General features: G+C 38.2%; 1 non-coding gene across 1 annotated transcript; it reads right to left on the bottom strand.

Annotated features, from left to right (window-relative positions):
• Positions 1–1,291: 1,291 nt before the first annotated feature.
• On the bottom strand, positions 1,292–1,399 carry LOC122280199. The gene has a single exon (XR_006229785.1). It is a non-coding gene; the product is annotated as a small nucleolar RNA R71 (small nucleolar RNA).
• Between the last annotated feature and the right edge of the window lie 17,593 nt (positions 1,400–18,992).

Raw genomic sequence — 18,992 nt, 5'->3', positions numbered from 1 at the left:
TATTAAAACTTTTTTTTTATCATTCTCAATTCATCGTTGATGTTTTTTTTTCTCCGAATAATCATAGAATTTATTCTATTTATGGATTTAGTCATACTTTTTCTATTAAGTGGATTAGTTCTTTGATTATGTTTGGATCAATTATTTATCTATATTAATTTAGTTTTTTGCTATAATATTGCTCCTTGAGTATATTGTTGTCGTTGGATTTTTTCAATAGGGATAGTAATTTACATATTTTAAAAGTTTTGAATGATTTTTCAAAGGGTTACATTTGATTTAATTTTAGTTTATAAATCTATACATTCCGATTGGAAATTTTGAAAATTGAGTTCCTAATTGAGTTATCCAATGAATTAAGAATAATTAAAATACCGAATTTGTGCATGGGATTCCCGACACTCTACTGTTCATCAAATTTGAGTACTTTTTCCGTTAATCATTTTTTCACTTTAATTTGCAGTTGAAATTAATCTTTGTTCTCCATTACTTATTTAATATTTTTCTTTAATTTCTTTGTTTCTTCTGCTATTCTTTTACATTGTCTCCCTATGAAATCGACATTCAAAGCTGTGATACAACTACCGTGTTATTCTTTGGGCATAATCAAATTTTGGCATTGTTGCCTGGGAGACGGTAGAAGAATTGTTAGATAGTTTTTCTTTTCAGCAGTTTGTAAAGGCGGTAACTTCATTCCCTCTTTTAACTTGCTGCATCTTTATTTTATTTTCTTTTTCTTTTTATAGTTTTGGTTTTTTTTTAGTGTTGTGTTTTTCTCTACCTTGCATGCATAGGTATAGAGACGCCTTAGGTCGGTTTGCTTGTAGACCTTTGTTAGAGTTAGAGTTAGAGTTAGAGTCAGAGCCTAATTTTTCTAATAATTTGTTTGATAATTTTTCTAATTTTGAGGAAATGAGTGAACACGGAGATCAACCCACTAAGACCCTTCAGGATGAGCTCCACCTTACACACATAGCCACACCATCATACATCATGTTTCAAACTAATACTCACCAATTGGATTTTAAAATAGGGATGATACAGTTACTTCCTGCTTTTCATGGCTTGGAAAATGAAAATCCATATGTGCACATTAGGAAATTTGAGAAAGTAGTTGTGACTTTTCATAGTAAAAATGTAACTGATGACGTTGTGAGACTTACGCTCTTTCCTTTTTTTTTGAAGGATAGAGCTAAGAGTTGGCTATACTCGCTAAGACCACGATCTATTGGGTCATGGAATGAGATGACTCAGGTTTTCTTTATAAGTACTTACCCCAACATAAGATCAATGCTTTAAAAAGATAAATTTTCACTTTTGCACAAAAGGACAGTGAGACTTTATATTAGTCTTAGGAGAGATTTAAGGAGCTATTGAGTATGTGTCCTCATCATGGGTATGAGAATTGGCGTTTACTGAGCTATTTTTATGAGGGACTTAGACCTAGAGAGCGTCAATTTGTAGAAACGATGTGTAATAGTGAGTTCTTACAAAAAGATTTTGATGAGGCCATAGAATATCTCAATGAGTTTGTTGAAAAAGCTCACACTTAGACTGGGCCTAGTGCTACTGATAGCACAAATATGTCACGACCTGTAGGAAACCTAAATGGTGGTGGAATTTACCATCTTAGGGAAGAGGATAACCTAAATGCTAAGGTTGAGATGCTCACTAGGGAGTTAGAGCTTTTAAAGACTAAGGACTTAAAGCCAGCACATGTGGCTAATCATGCAGAGTCTTTTGGACCATGTTTTGTGTGTGGTGGAGTATATCATCTTGCACAAGAATATCCCACATTTGCTGAGATGATAGAGATGTATGAGGAACAATGTAATGCCTTAGGTATGTAAATGAAACCCATTGCACCTTTCTCTAATACCTAAAATCATTGGTGGCGTAATCACCCCAATTTTAATTGGAAATCTGAAAACTATAAGCCTGCACAACCCCTAGATCATATCCTGCACCTTTATCTTCTAGGAGCCCCTTAGAAGATACTTTACATGCTTTTATTAAGGCACAGAATAAAACTAATAAAAAATTTGAATCTTTGATTATGTAGGTTGTTGAAGAATACAAAAAGATAAAGAGTCATATATCCAAGATAATGAGCTCCTTGAGTGTGAATGAGCATGACAAGTTTCATTCTCAAGCTCAATTCGCACCCCAAGGTCAGCATATGGCACAAAAAAAAATAATTAAAAGAGGTCAATGCCATTGTGATAAAAAGTGGTAAGTCTTTACACATCCCAACAACTGATAAGACAGAGGATGTTGAAGAGGAACAAAACAATGATAACACTGAGTTCCCCAAGGAAGCCGAGGTAATCAAGAGTCCAGTTAAGGTACCATTTCCTTAAACTTTAAAATCTAGTATGCGAATTTTGGATTCTAGCAATGAAATCTTGGAGAACCTTAAGCAGGTAAAAATTAACCTCCCTCTTTTGCATATTATTAAACAAGTTCCTGCTTATGCAAAAGTTATTAAATATTTGTGTACAGTTAAGAGAAAGCACCATGTGAAGAAGACAACGTTCTTGACAGAGCAAGTTAGTGCTCTAGTTGAGCAGCGGATTTCTCCCAAGTATAAGAATTCTGGTTGCCCAACCATTGCATGCAGCATTGGAAATCATGAGTTTGGGCAAGTTTTGCTAGATTTAGGAGCCAGCGTGAATCTAATGCCATATTCTATTTATTTGCAGTTGGGGTTGGGAGAAATCAAACCAACCACTGTGGTATTGCAATTGGTTGACCGTTCAATCAAAATACCTCGGGGTTTGGTAAAGGATGTTTTAATTCAAATTGATAAATTTTATTATCCTGTTGATTTCCTAATCCTTGACACTAGCTCTGTTGTTAATATTACTTCTAAAATTTCTGTGATTTTAGGTAGGCCTTTCCTTGCCACTACTAATGCTCATATTAATTGCAGGAATGAGCTTATGAAGCTTTTTTTTTTTTTTTTGGAAACATGACTCTCGAGGTGAATATCTTTCATATTGCAAAATAGCCAGAAGACGATGACGAGAGCCAACAGACATACATGAGTCATCACTCATGGATAAGGGAGTTTCTTTAGCTCATGATTTTGATCCCCTTAAGTATTTTCTTGTTAATTCTGAGTTTGATTCTATCAGTGATTCATCTTATGTAGTTGATATTTGTGCTATTTTTTTTTTTTTTTATAAAACTTAGGATTATGGCACTCGAGCATGCCAACCAAAGTTTGATGAGTTGCATGAGAAAAGTGAAAAACAAATTCATTCCAGTGTGGAAGCACCCAAAGTTGAATTGAAGCCTCTGCCTAAGGGTTTAAAACATGCTTTCCTTGGTCTAGGTGATACTTTTTCAATTATTATCTCATCTGAATTGTTTGAGTCTCAAGATGAGAAATTAATTCGGACCATAAGTGAGCATAAGTTAGCCTTAGGTTGGAGCATTACTGATATAAAAGGTGTTAGTCTCCTAATTTGTTCTCATAAAATTAATTTAGAAGAAGGAACTAGCCCTCGTAGAGATCTCCAGCATAGGCTTAATCCCACTATGAAAGAAGTGGTGAAGAATGATGTGTTGAAACTATTACATGCATGAATCATATATCCTATTGTTGATAGTAAATGAGTAAGTCCTACACAGGTTGTTCCTAAGAAGTTAGGTATTACTGTGGTGCAAATGACCTGGGAGAGCTAGTCCTTGCAAAACTTGTGATTGGGTGGCAGATGTGCATTGATTATAAAAAATTAAATGTTGCCACCTAGAAAGACCATTTTCCTCTTCCTTTTATTGATCAAATTCTTGAGTGTGTGGCTGGTCATCCTTTTTATTGTTTTTTGGATGGTTATTCTGGTTTTTATCAAATTGAAATTGCATTGGAAGACCAAGATAAAACCACTTTCACTTGTCCTTTCGATACTTATGCTTTTCGTAGAATGCCATTTGGATTGTGTAATGTACCTGCTACTTTTCAACATTGCATGATGAGCATTTTTAGTGACATGGTTGAAAATTGCATGGAATTTTTTATGGATGACTTGACTATTTTTGGATCTTCTTTTGATGCATGCTTGTTGAATTTAGATACGGTGTTGACTCATTGGGAGGATAAGGAATTGGTTTTGAATTGGGAAAAATGTCACTTTATGGTATCTTCAGGTATTGTCTTAGGGCATATTATTTCTTCTAAGGGGATAGAGGTTGATCAATTTAAGATTGAATTAATCTCTAAGTTGCCTACACCTAGGACTGTAAAGGATGTGAGGTCCTTTTTTGGTCATGCGGGCTTTTATAGGAGGTTCATACAGAATTTTTCCACCATATCTAGAGCACTATGTGACGGCCTAGCTAAAGATGCCCCATTTGAGTGGACACAAGATTGTCAAGAGGCCTTTAAAATGCTAATTGGCAAGCGTACCTCAGCACCCATAATGCATCCACCTGATTGGACTTTACCTTTTGAGATTATGTATGATGCAAGTGATTTTGCTGTAGGAGTTGTACTTGGACAACGAAGGGAGGGAAAGCCTTTTGTCATTTACTATGCTAATAGAACTCTAAATAGTGCTCAAATGAATTACTCCACCACTGAAAAAGAGTTGCTAGCCGTAGTGTTTGCTTTGGATAAGTTTCATGCTTACTTGATTGGCTCTCCTATTATTATTTTTACAGATCATGCAGCCCTTAGGTACCTTCTTACAGAGAAGGATGCTAAGGCACAATTAATACAATGGATTTTACTTTTGTGGGAATTTGACATCACCATCAAAGACAAGAAAGGAGTGGAGAACATAGTGACTGACCATCTCTCGAGGCTAACATTTGAGGACACCTCTGACCACTTGCCAATCAGGGATGATTTTCCCGATGAGCATTTACTATCTATTACTTCTCGACTATGGTTTGCTCATATTATGAATTATTTGGCTGTAGGTGAGATACTGGTGGATTAGAGCACTCAGGACAAGAGGAAGTTTATAACTGAGGTACGTAATTTCTATTGGGATGATCCTTTTCTTTTCAAATATTGCCCTGACCAAATTTTAAGGCATTGCATCCTTGATGAAGAGATTGCTAGTGTCTTGGAATTTTGTCACTCCTAAACTTGTGGGGGCCACTTTTCAATGAAGAAATCCGTTGCAAAAATTCTGCAGTGTAGATTTTATTGGCCTACCATATTTAAGGATGCAAGTATCTATTGTCGCTTATGTGAAAAGTGTCAAAAGTTAGGAGTTATATCCCGTCGTAATATGATGCCCTTAAATCCAATTTTAGTGATTGAAATTTTTGATTGTTGGGGAATTGATTTTATGGGACCATTTCCTCATTCTTTTGGATATCAATATATTATTGTAGCAGTAGATTATGTGTCAAAATGGGTAGAGGCAGCAGCTTGCAGGAACAATGATAATAGGACGGTAATTAAATTTCTCAAAGAGAATGTGTTATCTTGATTTGGTACACCACGTACTATCATTAGTGATCGGGGTACATATTTTTGCAACCGTTCTTTTGAGGCTTTGATGAAAAAATATGGGGTGGTACATATGATCTCTACTACCTACCACCCCCAGACAAGTGGACAGGTAGAACTTGCAAATAGGAAAATTAAGCAAATTTTAGAAAAAATGGTCAACCCAGATTGCAAAGATTGGTCTTTGAGACTAGTTGATGCACTTTGGGCCTACCATACAACTTTCAAAACTCTCTTAGGCATGTCACCTTATAGGCTTGGTTTTGGGAAGCCTTGCCACTTACCTATAGAGCTCGAGCATCGAGCTTATTGGGCCATCAAGCATTTCAATTTTGACATGGGAGAAGCTAATAAGCTTAGAAAATTTCAGTTGACCCAGTTAGAGGAGTTGAAAAATGATGCTTATGAGAACTCTAGAATCTATAAAGCTAAAATGAAAGCGTTTCATGATAAAAATATTTTGAGAAAAACGTTTAAGCCTAATGATCGAGTGTTCTTATATGATTCTAGATTCCATAAGCACCCAGAAAAACTTCGGTCTAGGTGGACTAGCCCTTTTGTAGTAAAGAATGTTTTTGTAAATGAGACAGTAGAAATAAAAGATCCTAAGGATGGTCGGATCTTTAAAGTAAATGGTCAGTGCCTTAAACTATTAATTGATAAGCAAGTTCCGGAAGTAGAAGACATTTCACTTGTGGATCCAGTCTATCAACCTTGACCACATCACCCATTTATGTTTTTCTTTATTTATTTTGTTTTGCTTTGTTTTATTTTTATTTTCTCTGTCTTTTTTTTGTTTGCTGTTGTTTTCTTTTTCTTTGTTTGTAGGTTAGTTTCATTCTGTCAGTTCAGGTTACTATCTTTGGTGCTTAGTGAGTTATCAACGTCACTCATCAGGTGTATTTTACCATTTTTAGTTACTCCCCATTCAATTTTGATTCTTAAACATTGAGGACAATGTTTCATTTAAGTTAGGGGCTGGTGGTGCAAATTCAATATTGAAAATGCCTGTTGGAACTTTGTGGCATATTTTCATGTGTCAATTGTTTTTTTAATTTGCATAACACGTGCATCATTTTCACATGTGTACTCATTCTCATTCATAGCCATCTTCATGAATTCACCAAGCCCACTATAATTATTTTTGCTGAAGCATTCATAGAACCCTTGATGCACTTATCCAAGTTTTGTGGTAAGATGGTGGTTTGACACATGTAGGTAGAGAACTCTTTTGCTTAAGTATTCGTGTGAGTTTGGAGAGGATTGAGAGCATACAAATGTAGTAAATTGTGATAAACATTTATTGATATGTTGAATTGGACACTTCTTTTGAGAATATCATTACCTGGTTTGTGGTAAGATGGTGGATATACTAGGGATATGACGAATGTCAACTTATAATCAATGTTCGAGCCTTTCAAGCTAACCCTTTCCATCATAGACCCCTAGTAGCCAATTTTGAGCCAATAAACACATGTAGTTTTTTCTTTTCATATGCCCATATCATCCATACCTCTCAACATTGAAGTATAACCTATATATTAATTTTTCTACCTTTTTTACTTCCAAGTGTATACTAGGTGTGAAATTTCTTTCTTTTATTTTATCATTTTCAATTAAAAAGAAGAAGAAGAAGAAGAAGACATAAAAAAAGAGAAGAGTACAAGTTGCAAAGTGTTCAATTGAGTGAGCTCCGAAAGAAAAAAAGAAAAGAAATGAAAAGGTTGGCAGAAATGGAAAGAATACCAGAGTGGCATGTGTTTGTCCATCAAATTGTTGAAAAAAGAAAGAGAAGAGGAAGAAGAAAGAAAAGTATTATTATTTGATGATCTGAAAAGTTGGAGAGTACATCAAATAAGAAGTGTGGTCTATTGAAATATTTAATAAAATTTCTTTTGTATGTACTTGGAAGTTTTTGAATCCCTTTTCATCTTTTTTTTTTTTTTTTTTTTTTTTTTTGGTATATAGCCCCGAACCCAAATCATGGTACAACCTTTTGTGTTGACCATTCTGATCCTAAGTAAGTTTTTGGAAAAACTGGTGAAAATATCATTTGTTAGTGTTTCTATCATAAGATCAATGTTTGCTTGTTGCTTGTACATAATTGTCTAATTCCCTATGAGAGTGTGTATACACTCCTTGTCAACTCCATCAAGAGAATCCTCACACGAAACACTTTTATACCCGTGAGTTATGGAGTTGAACCTTTTGCTTGAGATATTCTTAATGTTGCATGTGTCAAGATTAGTGGTAAGATGGTTATGACTTGGAAAACATACACACACACACTCTGTGGATGGCTATAAGTGGATTGCTTGTGGTAAGGTTATTGAATTCCTGAGATTGCTTTGATATATGAATATGAAAAGTGTGACTTGATGGCCTTTGTATGTGATTTTCTTTGGTCTCTTTCGTTGTTTTGACATAAAAATTGTTAGGGACTAGCAATGAGTAAGTTGGGGGTGTGACGAGTGTGCGAAAGTATACTCTAAATACTCTATTATTGGATTAAAATGTTAAAATGGGGGTGTGACGAGTGTGCAAAAGTGCACTCTAAATACCCTATTATTGGATTAAAATGTTAAAATCTGAATAGAAATCATATGAATTAATGTGTATTCTTAAATTGAGTTTCTATTTACATTGGGATACTCCTAAGCAGTTTTTTATGTTTAATTTCAAAGTTTATAAAAGAGAAAATCAAGCCCAGTCAAATTCAAAGTAGGATATTCATGGGGTTTGAGAGCAATTTGGAAGAAAAGAAAAAGAAAAAAAATCACAAAAGGAAACCACAAGAAGTCTAAGTCTAAAATTCGTTAGGAGACAGTCTGAACATATTTTAGTCTTTTGATTGTAACCTTTTACTCACATATCGGATTGATGCTATTTTTGATGTATTAGAAAGCTATCTTAAAGGGATATAACTTTATCTCTAATAAGGATTTCCAAATTCGAACTCCTGAAGGGCGTACGTGACTGCAAAGATGAGTCCTAAAATTTAGGCGATTTTTTTATGTGGAAATTAAGAAGACATTAGGGTTTCTTGCCTACCCTATATAAGCATATCCTTAGCACAAAATAGGGGGGAGGAGAGGCACAAGAGACAGATTTGAAGAGATGAGAAAATCACTTCCATGGCCATCGTTCACTTTAGTTTTCTTTGGAGATTTTTGTTGTACAGTATATTTATGGATAACTAAATTCTCAAGTAGGGATAGGGATGAACTTGTACATTAGATGTTATTTTAATTTATGTATTTGATCTTCAATTACTAAAACTTTTTTTTTTTATCATTCTCAATTTATCGTTATTTGTTTTTCTCTGAATAATCATAAAATTTATTCTGTTTATGGATTCAGTCATGCTTTTTCTATTGAATGGATTAGTTTTTTGATTATGTTTGGATCAATTATTTATCTATATTAATTTAGTTCTTTACTGCAAGATCACTCCTTAAGTATGTTGTCGTCATTGGATTTTCTCAATAGGGATAGTAATTTACATATTTTAAAAGTGGTAAATGATTTTTCAAAGGGTTACATTTGATTTAATTTTGGTTTATGAATCTATACCTTCCGATTGTGAATTTCAGGAATTGAGTTCCTAATTGAGTTATCCGATAAATGAAGAATAATTAAAATACCGGATTTGTGCAAGGGATTTCCGACGCTCTACTATTCATCAAATTTGAGTATTTTTTTATTTTTTGAAAGATAAGTTACTTTCATTACTTTAAGAAGTCCTTACAACATATCTGAGATTACAACATGTTGAACAAAAAAAGGAATTTCTTCAAAAACATACACATCCTCACTAAGAGATAAAGCATTTTGTACTAATTCATGGGCTGCTTTGTTGCCTCACCTCTTTGTATGAACTGCCTACCATTCTACAAAGTTGTTCAACAGCACCTTTGCTTCCTCAATTATAAGGCCTCCACAGCTCCAATCTTTCTGTGGTTCATTTAGTGATTTCACAACCCGCAAGGCATCACCCTCAAGCATAAACTGGTTCACCCCAACTTCTTTGCAAAAACTTATACACATCATCATTGCATATGCTTCACCACTAAAAGCCTCCAATTTCAATTGTCTCTGAGCTTGTATGGTAGCCAACACCTGACTATCACTGTTTCTGATTATGCCCCCTATGCCAACCTGGCCCTTAGCCTTGCTTATAGCTGCATCCCAGTTCATCTTATACCAACCTATTTGGGGTCTAAGCCATTTAGCAGTAACCTGGTCCTTGTTCTCTGTAAACCACCTTCGTGTTGTCTCTGAACATATTGGAACAACTCAAGCTCTCTTTTGGCTTTGTTGATTATTTGATTCGGATCCATGAAGCCTTTGCCAAAGATGAAATCATTTCTTTTGGTCCAGATTAATCTTGCAATCATTGCCACTTCCTCGAGGCTGCTATCCTGCAGATTCTTACTCAAGTGTTTCCAAACCTCTTTGAAGGATGAGCAAAGGGTACTCATTTTTTGGATTTGTCGACTGCCTTGGCTCTATATATCTTTAGTAGCCCCACAGCTCCATAGAACATGTTCTGAAGTTTCAGGTTCCATTTGACAGACAGGACACCTGCTGTTTTCAACTACCTTCCTTTTCATCAGGTTTACCATTGTTGGCAAGGCTTCATTACAAGCTCTCCACATGAAGCTTCTAACTGCATTAGGTATTGGAAGCTTCCATATTCCTTTTCAAAAACCATCTTCCAGCTTGTCATTGGACTTTTCTCCTGTGGATATTGTTAGCATAGCCCTGTGTAAGAAATATGCACTCCTAACAGAGAAAAGATTGTTTTTGGTGTAGTGCCAGACTAGTTGATCTTCTCTACCCCCTATGCTTATTGGAATCGATTTGATTATGTCAACTTCCTGGGCTGAAAAAAGCCTAGCCAGAAGTGGTTCATTCCAGCTTCTCAAATCTTCATCAATTAATTCTGACACCATCATCTATGTTGCATTCTCCCCTCTGGTAGATTGGATTTTGAATGTGTGGGCCTTAGGGATCCACTTGTCCTCCCAGATTTTAACTTGTCTACCATTTCTAATTCTCCAAACTAGTCCTTCTTTCAGTACCTCAATCCCACTCATGATACTCCTCCAGACATAGGATGGCCTATAACCCAATTTAGCTTCTAAGAACTCCCCACTAGGAAAGTATTTCTGTTTTAGTATTTGAGCAGACAGGGAATGGCGTGACTGAAGTATCCGCTACCCTTGTTTGGCCAGCATGGCTACATTAAAACTTTTGAAGTCTCTCAAACCCAAACCCCCTTTAGTTTTACCTTGGCTTAGCTTGTCCCATTTCATCCACTGCATTTTGGTGTGATCCTCATTAAAGCCCCACCAGAACTTCTTCATGAGCTTGTTAAGTCTGTTTGAAATGGACAAAGGAAGGAGGAATATGCCCATTGAGTAGGTTGGAATAGCTTGAAGCACAGCCTTAAGGAGGAATATGCCCATTGAGTAGGTTGGAATAACTTGAAGCACAACCTTAAGGAGGAATATGCCCATTGAGTAGGTTGGAATAACTTGAAGCATAGCCTTAAGGAGGAATATGCCCATTGAGAGGCACTTGGTCTTCCAATTTGGGATCCTAGACCAAATTCTGTCTAGTAAGGAGTGGAAAGCAACAACTTTTGATCCACCAAGTAGGGTTGGTAGGCCTAAATACTTTTCAAAAGAGCTTGAGGACTTGATCCTAGAAATTTTCAGGATGTTCCTTTGAATGTCCTTGGGTGTGTTCCTACTAAAAAGATTGAGGTTTTATCTTTGTTAAGCATCTGTCCTGAGGAATTTCGTATGTTTCCAGAATGTGAAGCACTCTACACCACTCTAGTGAGTTTGCCTTGCAGAAAAGGAGGCTATCATTTGCAAAGAACAGATGATTCACCCGGATTTGACCATCTCCAATAGGGATGCTAGTTAGGATCCACTTGATTTCAGCTTGATTCAATAGATTAGAGAGAGCCTTAGCACACAGGATGAATAGATAAGGGGATAGGGGGTCCCTTGTCTGATACCTCTTGTGGGAGTGAAGGAGGGACCTACCTCTCTATTAATTAAAATAGAGTAGGTGACTGAAGTAATACAATTCATGATAAGAGAGATCCATTGAGGTGCAAATCCCAACTTTTCCATCACTGCCCTTAGGAAACTCCACTCCATTCTATCATAAGCTTTATTCGTGTCAAGTTTTAGGGCCATGAATCTAACTTTGCCTTTGATCTTAGAGTTCATTGTGTGGACGGTCTCGTATGCTGCAACTACATTATCTATTATGAATCTTCCTGGAACAAAAGCACTTTGGTTTATAGAGATGATGTCAGGCAGAATTAATTTCAACCTATTTGCCAGAACTTTAGCTACAATTTTATAGCTAACATTACACAAGCTGATTGGCCTAAAATCAGAAACTGTTTTGGGGTCCTTAACCTTAGGAATCAGTGTGATAAAAGTGTCATAAACCCCTTTTAATGAGCCTCCTTGGTTTAGGATTTTAAGGGCAAAGCTACTAGTCTCCTTTCCAATGTTTTCCTAGTGATTTTGGTAGAAGTGAGCTGGGAAACCAACAAGTCGTGGAGATCCAAGGGGATTCATTTGTGAGACAGCATCATGGACCTCCTTCTCAGTAAACTTGAGCAAGAGTTTATTGTTCATATCATTAGTGACTTTTTTGTCCATGCCTTGGAGGCATGTAGTGAATTTAGAAGGATAGGAGGTAGAAAAAAGTTGTGTCTAGAAATCAGAGAAGATACCAGCTATTTGGTTTGGTTTGTTGTGGATTTCTCCCTATTGGTCCAAAATCTGCCTGATTTCATTAGTTTTCCTTCTCTGGTTGGCATGCGTGTGGTAGAACCGTGTATTCCTGTCCCCATTCTTCAACCAATGTTGTTTTGCCCGCTGCCTCCACTTTAGCTCTTCTTCTTCCAGTTGATGTTCCATTTCCCTCTGTACTGCTTTAATTTCATGGACCTGGTCACCAGTTTCTTCTTCTTGGAAAGTTGCAATTCTGGTCATTTTCTGTCTGATGGTAGCATTTGCCTCTCTCTTTCTACTTGAGTTCCACTGTTTTAGAGCCTGTGCACATTTAGTCAGCTTGGATCTCAACATTGAGCTTGCATGTTCCCCCACTACTACTCTGGACCAAGCCTTTTTAATAACCTCATGGCATTCTTTTGAAAGGGTCCAGGCTGCTTCATATTGAAAATTGGCCTGTTTGTGCCTCCTTGCTGGTAGGGGTCCTTCCCATTGGAGATTAAGTGGAGCATGGTCAGACTTCATTGCTGTTAAAACCTGGCATATGGCATTTGGGAACCTTGTTTTCAAATCTACATTTGCTAGAGCTCTATCTAGCTTTTCCTTGATGAACCCTTTACCACTTCTATTATTGGACCATGTAAATCTGTTGCCTTTGGTGGGGATTGAATCTAGTAAGCATAACTCAATAGCCTAACGAAAATCCTCCATCTGTTTATAGGGTCTAGGTACTTCCCCTACTTTTTTTTTTTGGCATAATATTTCATTAAAGTCACCTATGCAAAGCCATGGAATTCCACAAGAAGGCTTTAAAGCTCCAAGTAAATTCCAACTAATTTTCCTTTGGGATGTAACAGGATGGCCATAAAAACCCGTGAGCATCCAAGGAGCATTATGTCTTTTATCAGTTATCATCACGCTAATGTGCCATCTAGTGAAGTTTATCAATTGGATCTCAAGATTGTTTTTCCACATCATGGCTAGCCCCCTACTACTCCCCACACTATCAACTACTAGGTAGCTATCAAACTTAATCAGCTATTTAACAGCTTCAACTTTGGTCTTAGAGCACTTGGTTTCTATTAAAAAAACCGAACTTGGGAGCTTATCCTTAATCATCATATTAAGGATTCTAACTGCCTGAGGGTTCCCAAGCCCTTGGCAGTTCTAGCTTAGAAGATTCATGAGGATGGGTAGGGTTGAATTTCAGCCTCTGCCATGTCAATAGAGTTTTCATCTTCTAATACTAGTGAGAGTTTACCTCTTTTCTTGGTCGATGGCTTGTTCACTGCCTTCCTTTTCCCTTTTCTTCCAGCTACTTGGTCAGTTTCACCATTGTTCTGTCCTGCTGCATTTTCCTGGTTTAGCTGAATTGGTACTGCAGGTGAAGAGGGTTGTCGTGCTCTTCTCTTCCAGGTTCTACTTTGGCTAGCCAAAGGTATGTTCAAATTCACCTCCTGTAGCACGTGTATTTTCTCATTAGCCTCCTTTGTTGACTTTCTTCCCAGGTCCTTGAGTGTCCCTACATCAGGAGTAGGGGTACAGATTTCCTTTTGTCTTCCAGTTGTACTTGACTTCCCACTTGGCTGTGTTGGTCTTGTGTAGTTGCACGTACCTTTTAGTATAGCTTCTTCTGTCTTGTCCTTTGATAGAGCCTCAGAGTAGGTCATGGCCAACCCTGCTTGAGTACCTATGCGTCCCTCCACACCCCGAGATGGTAGCCTGTCAAATTGAAAACCCTGAGAGTCCACCATCACTTCAGGAGTGGTTGATATCTGCTCAGCCTGTTCCCTCAGTTTTGCCACATCATCATCTTCTTCCTTGTGGCCTGGAGCCAATCTGTTGACCAAATTCTCTAGTCATCCCTCCCAAGGGGATGTTATGCAATTGCACCCAGATAACTTCCTTCTCAAAATGTACCCCTTTCGTTGTTACCATTCCATCGTACTCCTTGATACAGACTAGACTACGGTCAAAAGTCCAAGGTCTACCCTTCTTGACCTTCTCCAAATCTTGATCCTCATGAAATTCAAACAGGAACATGTTATCTCCCATTACTCTAAAGTGTACCTCCCCTTTTGGCCTACATAATCTTAGCATGGTTGTTTTGAAGGCTTCTTGGTTTAACATTTTGTCCATTACTAGTAGCCCCAGTAAGCACCTCCTACCCCTCTGGGAAGCCACACCATCCATGCTAAGTTCCACTTGAACCTCCTCCTATTCAACTTCCGTCAACTTGAGTGTATGCCATTGCTCGAGAATGGCTTCTGTCATCTCACCCTTCTGCTCTTCCTTCCTTCTCCTCTGTTTCCACTATTTTCCTCACAGACAACCTTGCCTATAGCAAGACAGCACCTTCTCAGCGAGAGCTAGAAGGACCCAAATTTGAGTACTTTTTTCCATTAATTAATTTGCTTCACTTTAATTTACAGTTAAAATTAATCTTTGTTCTCCATTATTTATTTAATATTTTTCTTTAGTTTCTTTGTTTCTTCTGCTATTCTTTTAAATTGTCTCCTTGTGGAATCGATACCTCAAAACTGTGCTACAACTACCGCATTATTCTTTGGGCGTAATAAGCCGATTTAGTGTTGTCCTTGAGTTTTTGTATCTGGGACCCCACCTGTGACGCCCCCAAATCCCCACGCCCGAACACGGGAAAATCGAGACGTCCGGATGGTGGCAACCCGGGTCACCATCCTATCGACGGGTACCAAGTGTGTGCAAGGCAACATAAGTGTACAAAGAAACATGCAGCGGATAACGAAAGTCATAACTAAGTACCAGAATTTTTCTCAACGTAATACAAGCTGTTTAAAACATACATAGATAAAATATTAAAAAAATACAAATACAGTTTTAAACCAAATATAAACATAGCATCAGCAAACCGACGGAGCCGCATCCTCGGGCTCAGCCTCCTCCTCTTCGTCCTCCAACTCTGCACCAAAAGCTACGGAACCAAAATGGTACCGCAGGTAAGTAAAACCCAAACACTACCAGATAAAAACACATAGAACTCAAACAAAATGCATGAAGCATGCCCGATGCACAAAACCCAAAAACATAATTTTCCACATATGCCAAAAACCCATTTGGCCCAAAAACACATCCTTTCCGAAAAACACGCCAAAAGTCACATTTGGCCTTTATCCGTCTCAAACCATTATCCATATTAACCGTATGTACCATGACCTCCCCTAGGGGTCATCCGCACACCCTGGCTCCAGTGCCACACCGCAGAGTACCACCACGCATGTAACACCTAACGAGCGATGCCCAGTTCCGTGCCCCGCACATTCATAGCCAAGCATCCTCTAGCCCTCACCAGCGAAGGGCCACGGAGTCGGTGCGTAGAGCGATGCCCGCTTCCGCGCCCGGCGCGTTCGTAGCCAAGCAACCCCTAGCCCCCGCTCCCGTCGTCTAGCGACAACTCAGGGGACATCACTCAGTTTATTCCGCTCCCGAGTGACCAGAGGAGCTCCACCGGGATAATACCCCATCCCGGCTTGGGGTCGTGATACACACGCACCCGTAAGACCACTTACGCCAATACACAGGCTTTTCACACATAAACAAAAACACATGTGCATGCACCATGCAATGCCATAATAATGCACAATAAAATAATCCAACAACATAAATCAATAAAACAAGCAACTCCGTCCTCCATCCATCCGACCCCCGAACTCCTCGGACTCAGTCCGGAATCAGCCAACCAACAAATAAAATAATTGAATGAGTAATATATTTTTAAATCTGAAAATAGGGTTTGGAAAATACTTACAGCGCTATACGGTAATTTTAGAAAACACCCGGCGTTGCAAACGGCGGAGAAAAAGCAACGTAACAGTGTAATTTACACTGTTGTCGTGGGTAATAAATTACCCATTTTCGAACGGGGACAAACCAAGGCTCGGGATTGATAGGGAATGGCCTTGAGATATTTATGAAACTAAGGGAAATGAGTTTTGGCCGTGGGTGGTGGTGGAAATGGCGGTCGAAGGCCAAAAAGGGGCTGAACGGAGTTGAGCTCGTGGGAGCTGCTCCGGCAACGGATCGAGGCCGGAAATGGGTGGTTTAGGTCGGCAAGAGGTAGGGGAAGAAGCTGTGAAAAGATGGTGGCCGGAGGTGGTGCGACGGTGCCGAAAACGGTGAAAAACCGTATGGCTTGGAGGAGCTCGTGGCGGCTAACGGTGGCTCGGATGGAGGTGGAACTTGGTGGGGATGTTCACCGGTGAGAGGGGAAGAAAACTGGATGGGTGGTGTCGGCCACGCCGCCGGCGAGCGGCGGTTCTGGGCTGCGAAAGCAACAGGCGACAGGGGCAAAAACAGAGCAGGTGCAGCGACTTCCGGCGGCTCTCGAAAGCTAACGGCTGGTCCGATGGCTCTGAAAATTGGTGGGGATGATCTCTGGTGGAAGGAGAAGAGAATGGTGGTGACGGCGCACCAAACGGTGGCCGGACGGCGGAGAACTGGCCGGTCAAAGTGGCGGCGACGGGAATGAGAAAAAGGGGCAGCTGGGCGTACGTGGGAGAGAAAGGAGAAGAAAGAAGAAGAAAAGAAAGAAAAAGAAAGAAAAAGAAGGAAAAAGAAAAGGAAAAAGGAAAAAAGAAAAAGAGGAAAGAAAAGAAATGAGATCCAATCCTCAATCCGGAGACCAAAAATCGATCCGCTGAAAACGATATTAAAAACCGTAAAACGACTAAAATAAATTAAACACATCAAATAAATTAAAACCAATTAAAACACATTAATTTAAAATAAATAAACCAATATATTATTCAAATTAAAAACAACCCTTCAGTGAAAATACACGTAAAAACGGGATATCACATCCTCCCCCCTTAAAATAAATTTCGTCCTCGAAATTTGCAAGATCAACCACCAGCGCCAAAAAGATACAGGATACAACTCTGAATATAACTGAGAGATACATATCATCGACAACTCCCAATAAATCCAATGGTTATTATCTTCACACCATAAATTGCTAATATCCACGACGTCTCTGCTTTACCTTCCAAACTTTCATCCCATTCCAACTTTGGTAACTTAATAGCCACTTCCAAAGTTAACCATCCATAAACCAAATTGCACAATCAAAAGATTAATCTCCCATTAAAACTTCGAATCACTACTAATCCTTCAAAATCAACACAAAATATTGAATTTCTAAGAATCTCCAAAAATCATGCTTTCGCGCGCACTCTGATAACTCACCAACATACAAAAAGACTATATCCTCATAAATTAACACCCTTGAGTACAAGCTAACTCTAACACCTGGAAGCAAGAAAATCCTTTACCACACTTTGATAGAAAATAAAATCTCCCAAAATCATGAATCATCACTCCTATCCCTCAATTATCTCTAGCTACCTTAATCAAATCAAGATTCCTCAATGACACCCATGATCCTCAACAAAAAGACAATATCAATCAATTGCAACTTCCAAATTAAAAACAAGTAACATTATCTCAAAATACGCCAATCTCATCTAAGATAAAGAACATAAGGCTCGAATCCATCCCGACCAACTAATAAAGCACCTATAACTCCTACCCAACAACTTCCACTATCAAGATCATCACCTAAAATCTGAATATCGTCTAAATTTAGAGATGACTAAATACACTACGAACCACGATTGAATTCACCATAACCTTAATGAACCCTTCTTGAAAACTCACTTACCTACTTCCATTCTCATAACCCTAGTAGTAGCACGACTATTTCCTTCAATTGCATACAAAATTAAATCTCAAGATAGGCCATGCTGTTCATATCTCCAATCCATCAAAACTATTGCACTACCCTCCTAACTCCTACTGCTTATTACCTCACGTACCTGCTTAGGCTAATCACCGTTGATTCCTCAGCTTCCACTTTCAAGATTTTATTATCCACTACACATTGCGACCTAACAATCTCTCAAGTTAAATAAAATGTCTATAACTCTCCCAACTGGACACTCAAACTCCAAAGGAAAGTATAGCCTCAAAATTTAAATTCCTATGTGACCTCAAGTCACAATTAATTCTTAGAGATAGTCTCAATAATTAATGCCAACCATCACTCCAATTGGTAACCCACTTCAACTCTACACTCCGATCAACTCACCAAGAACTCGAAGTTATGATCTATTGAATTTAATACTATCACATCTAATCCACTTCAGTACTCACCAAAGCCACTTCTCTCAAGCCAAAAAGAGACTAGGATTTGTACTCTCCGAAATCCATACACCCTCACCACCACTATAAATGGATCTCATGTACCCTTAGCTAAGATCAATAATCATTCTAACGTATAAGTGATCCATTATTTCCATTTCCAACATCCGTACCTATATCGTCAAAATAAACGAAAATCATTTCCCAAAACCTGCATCATCTATTATCCTCAACTCGGTATGAATCAATCCTAAAACTTATCACTATAACCTCGAGCTATAACAATTATTGCCAACCTACATTCCATTGAGTAACACGCCTAGACTGAACACTCCAATCGATTCATCACTATCACGTGTCGATCTCATACGTCCTTAGCCGAAACCAATAGTCATTCTAACGTACAAGTAATCCATTACTACTATTTCCATCATCTGGACTTATATCTGCAAATCAACATGAATCATTCCTATATCTGCTTAACTTATACCCTTAACATCAGCAAATAGTTATCGCTTAAAGCTTTGTACTGAAAATGACCTTAAACCTGCTAATAATCCGTTCCCAAAAGTCTCCGGAAT

The sequence above is a fragment of the Carya illinoinensis genome, chromosome 10 (genome assembly GCF_018687715.1).
Source record: "Carya illinoinensis cultivar Pawnee chromosome 10, C.illinoinensisPawnee_v1, whole genome shotgun sequence".
Taxonomy (NCBI): domain Eukaryota; kingdom Viridiplantae; phylum Streptophyta; class Magnoliopsida; order Fagales; family Juglandaceae; genus Carya; species Carya illinoinensis.
This window is presented reverse-complemented; position numbering and strand designations above follow the sequence as displayed.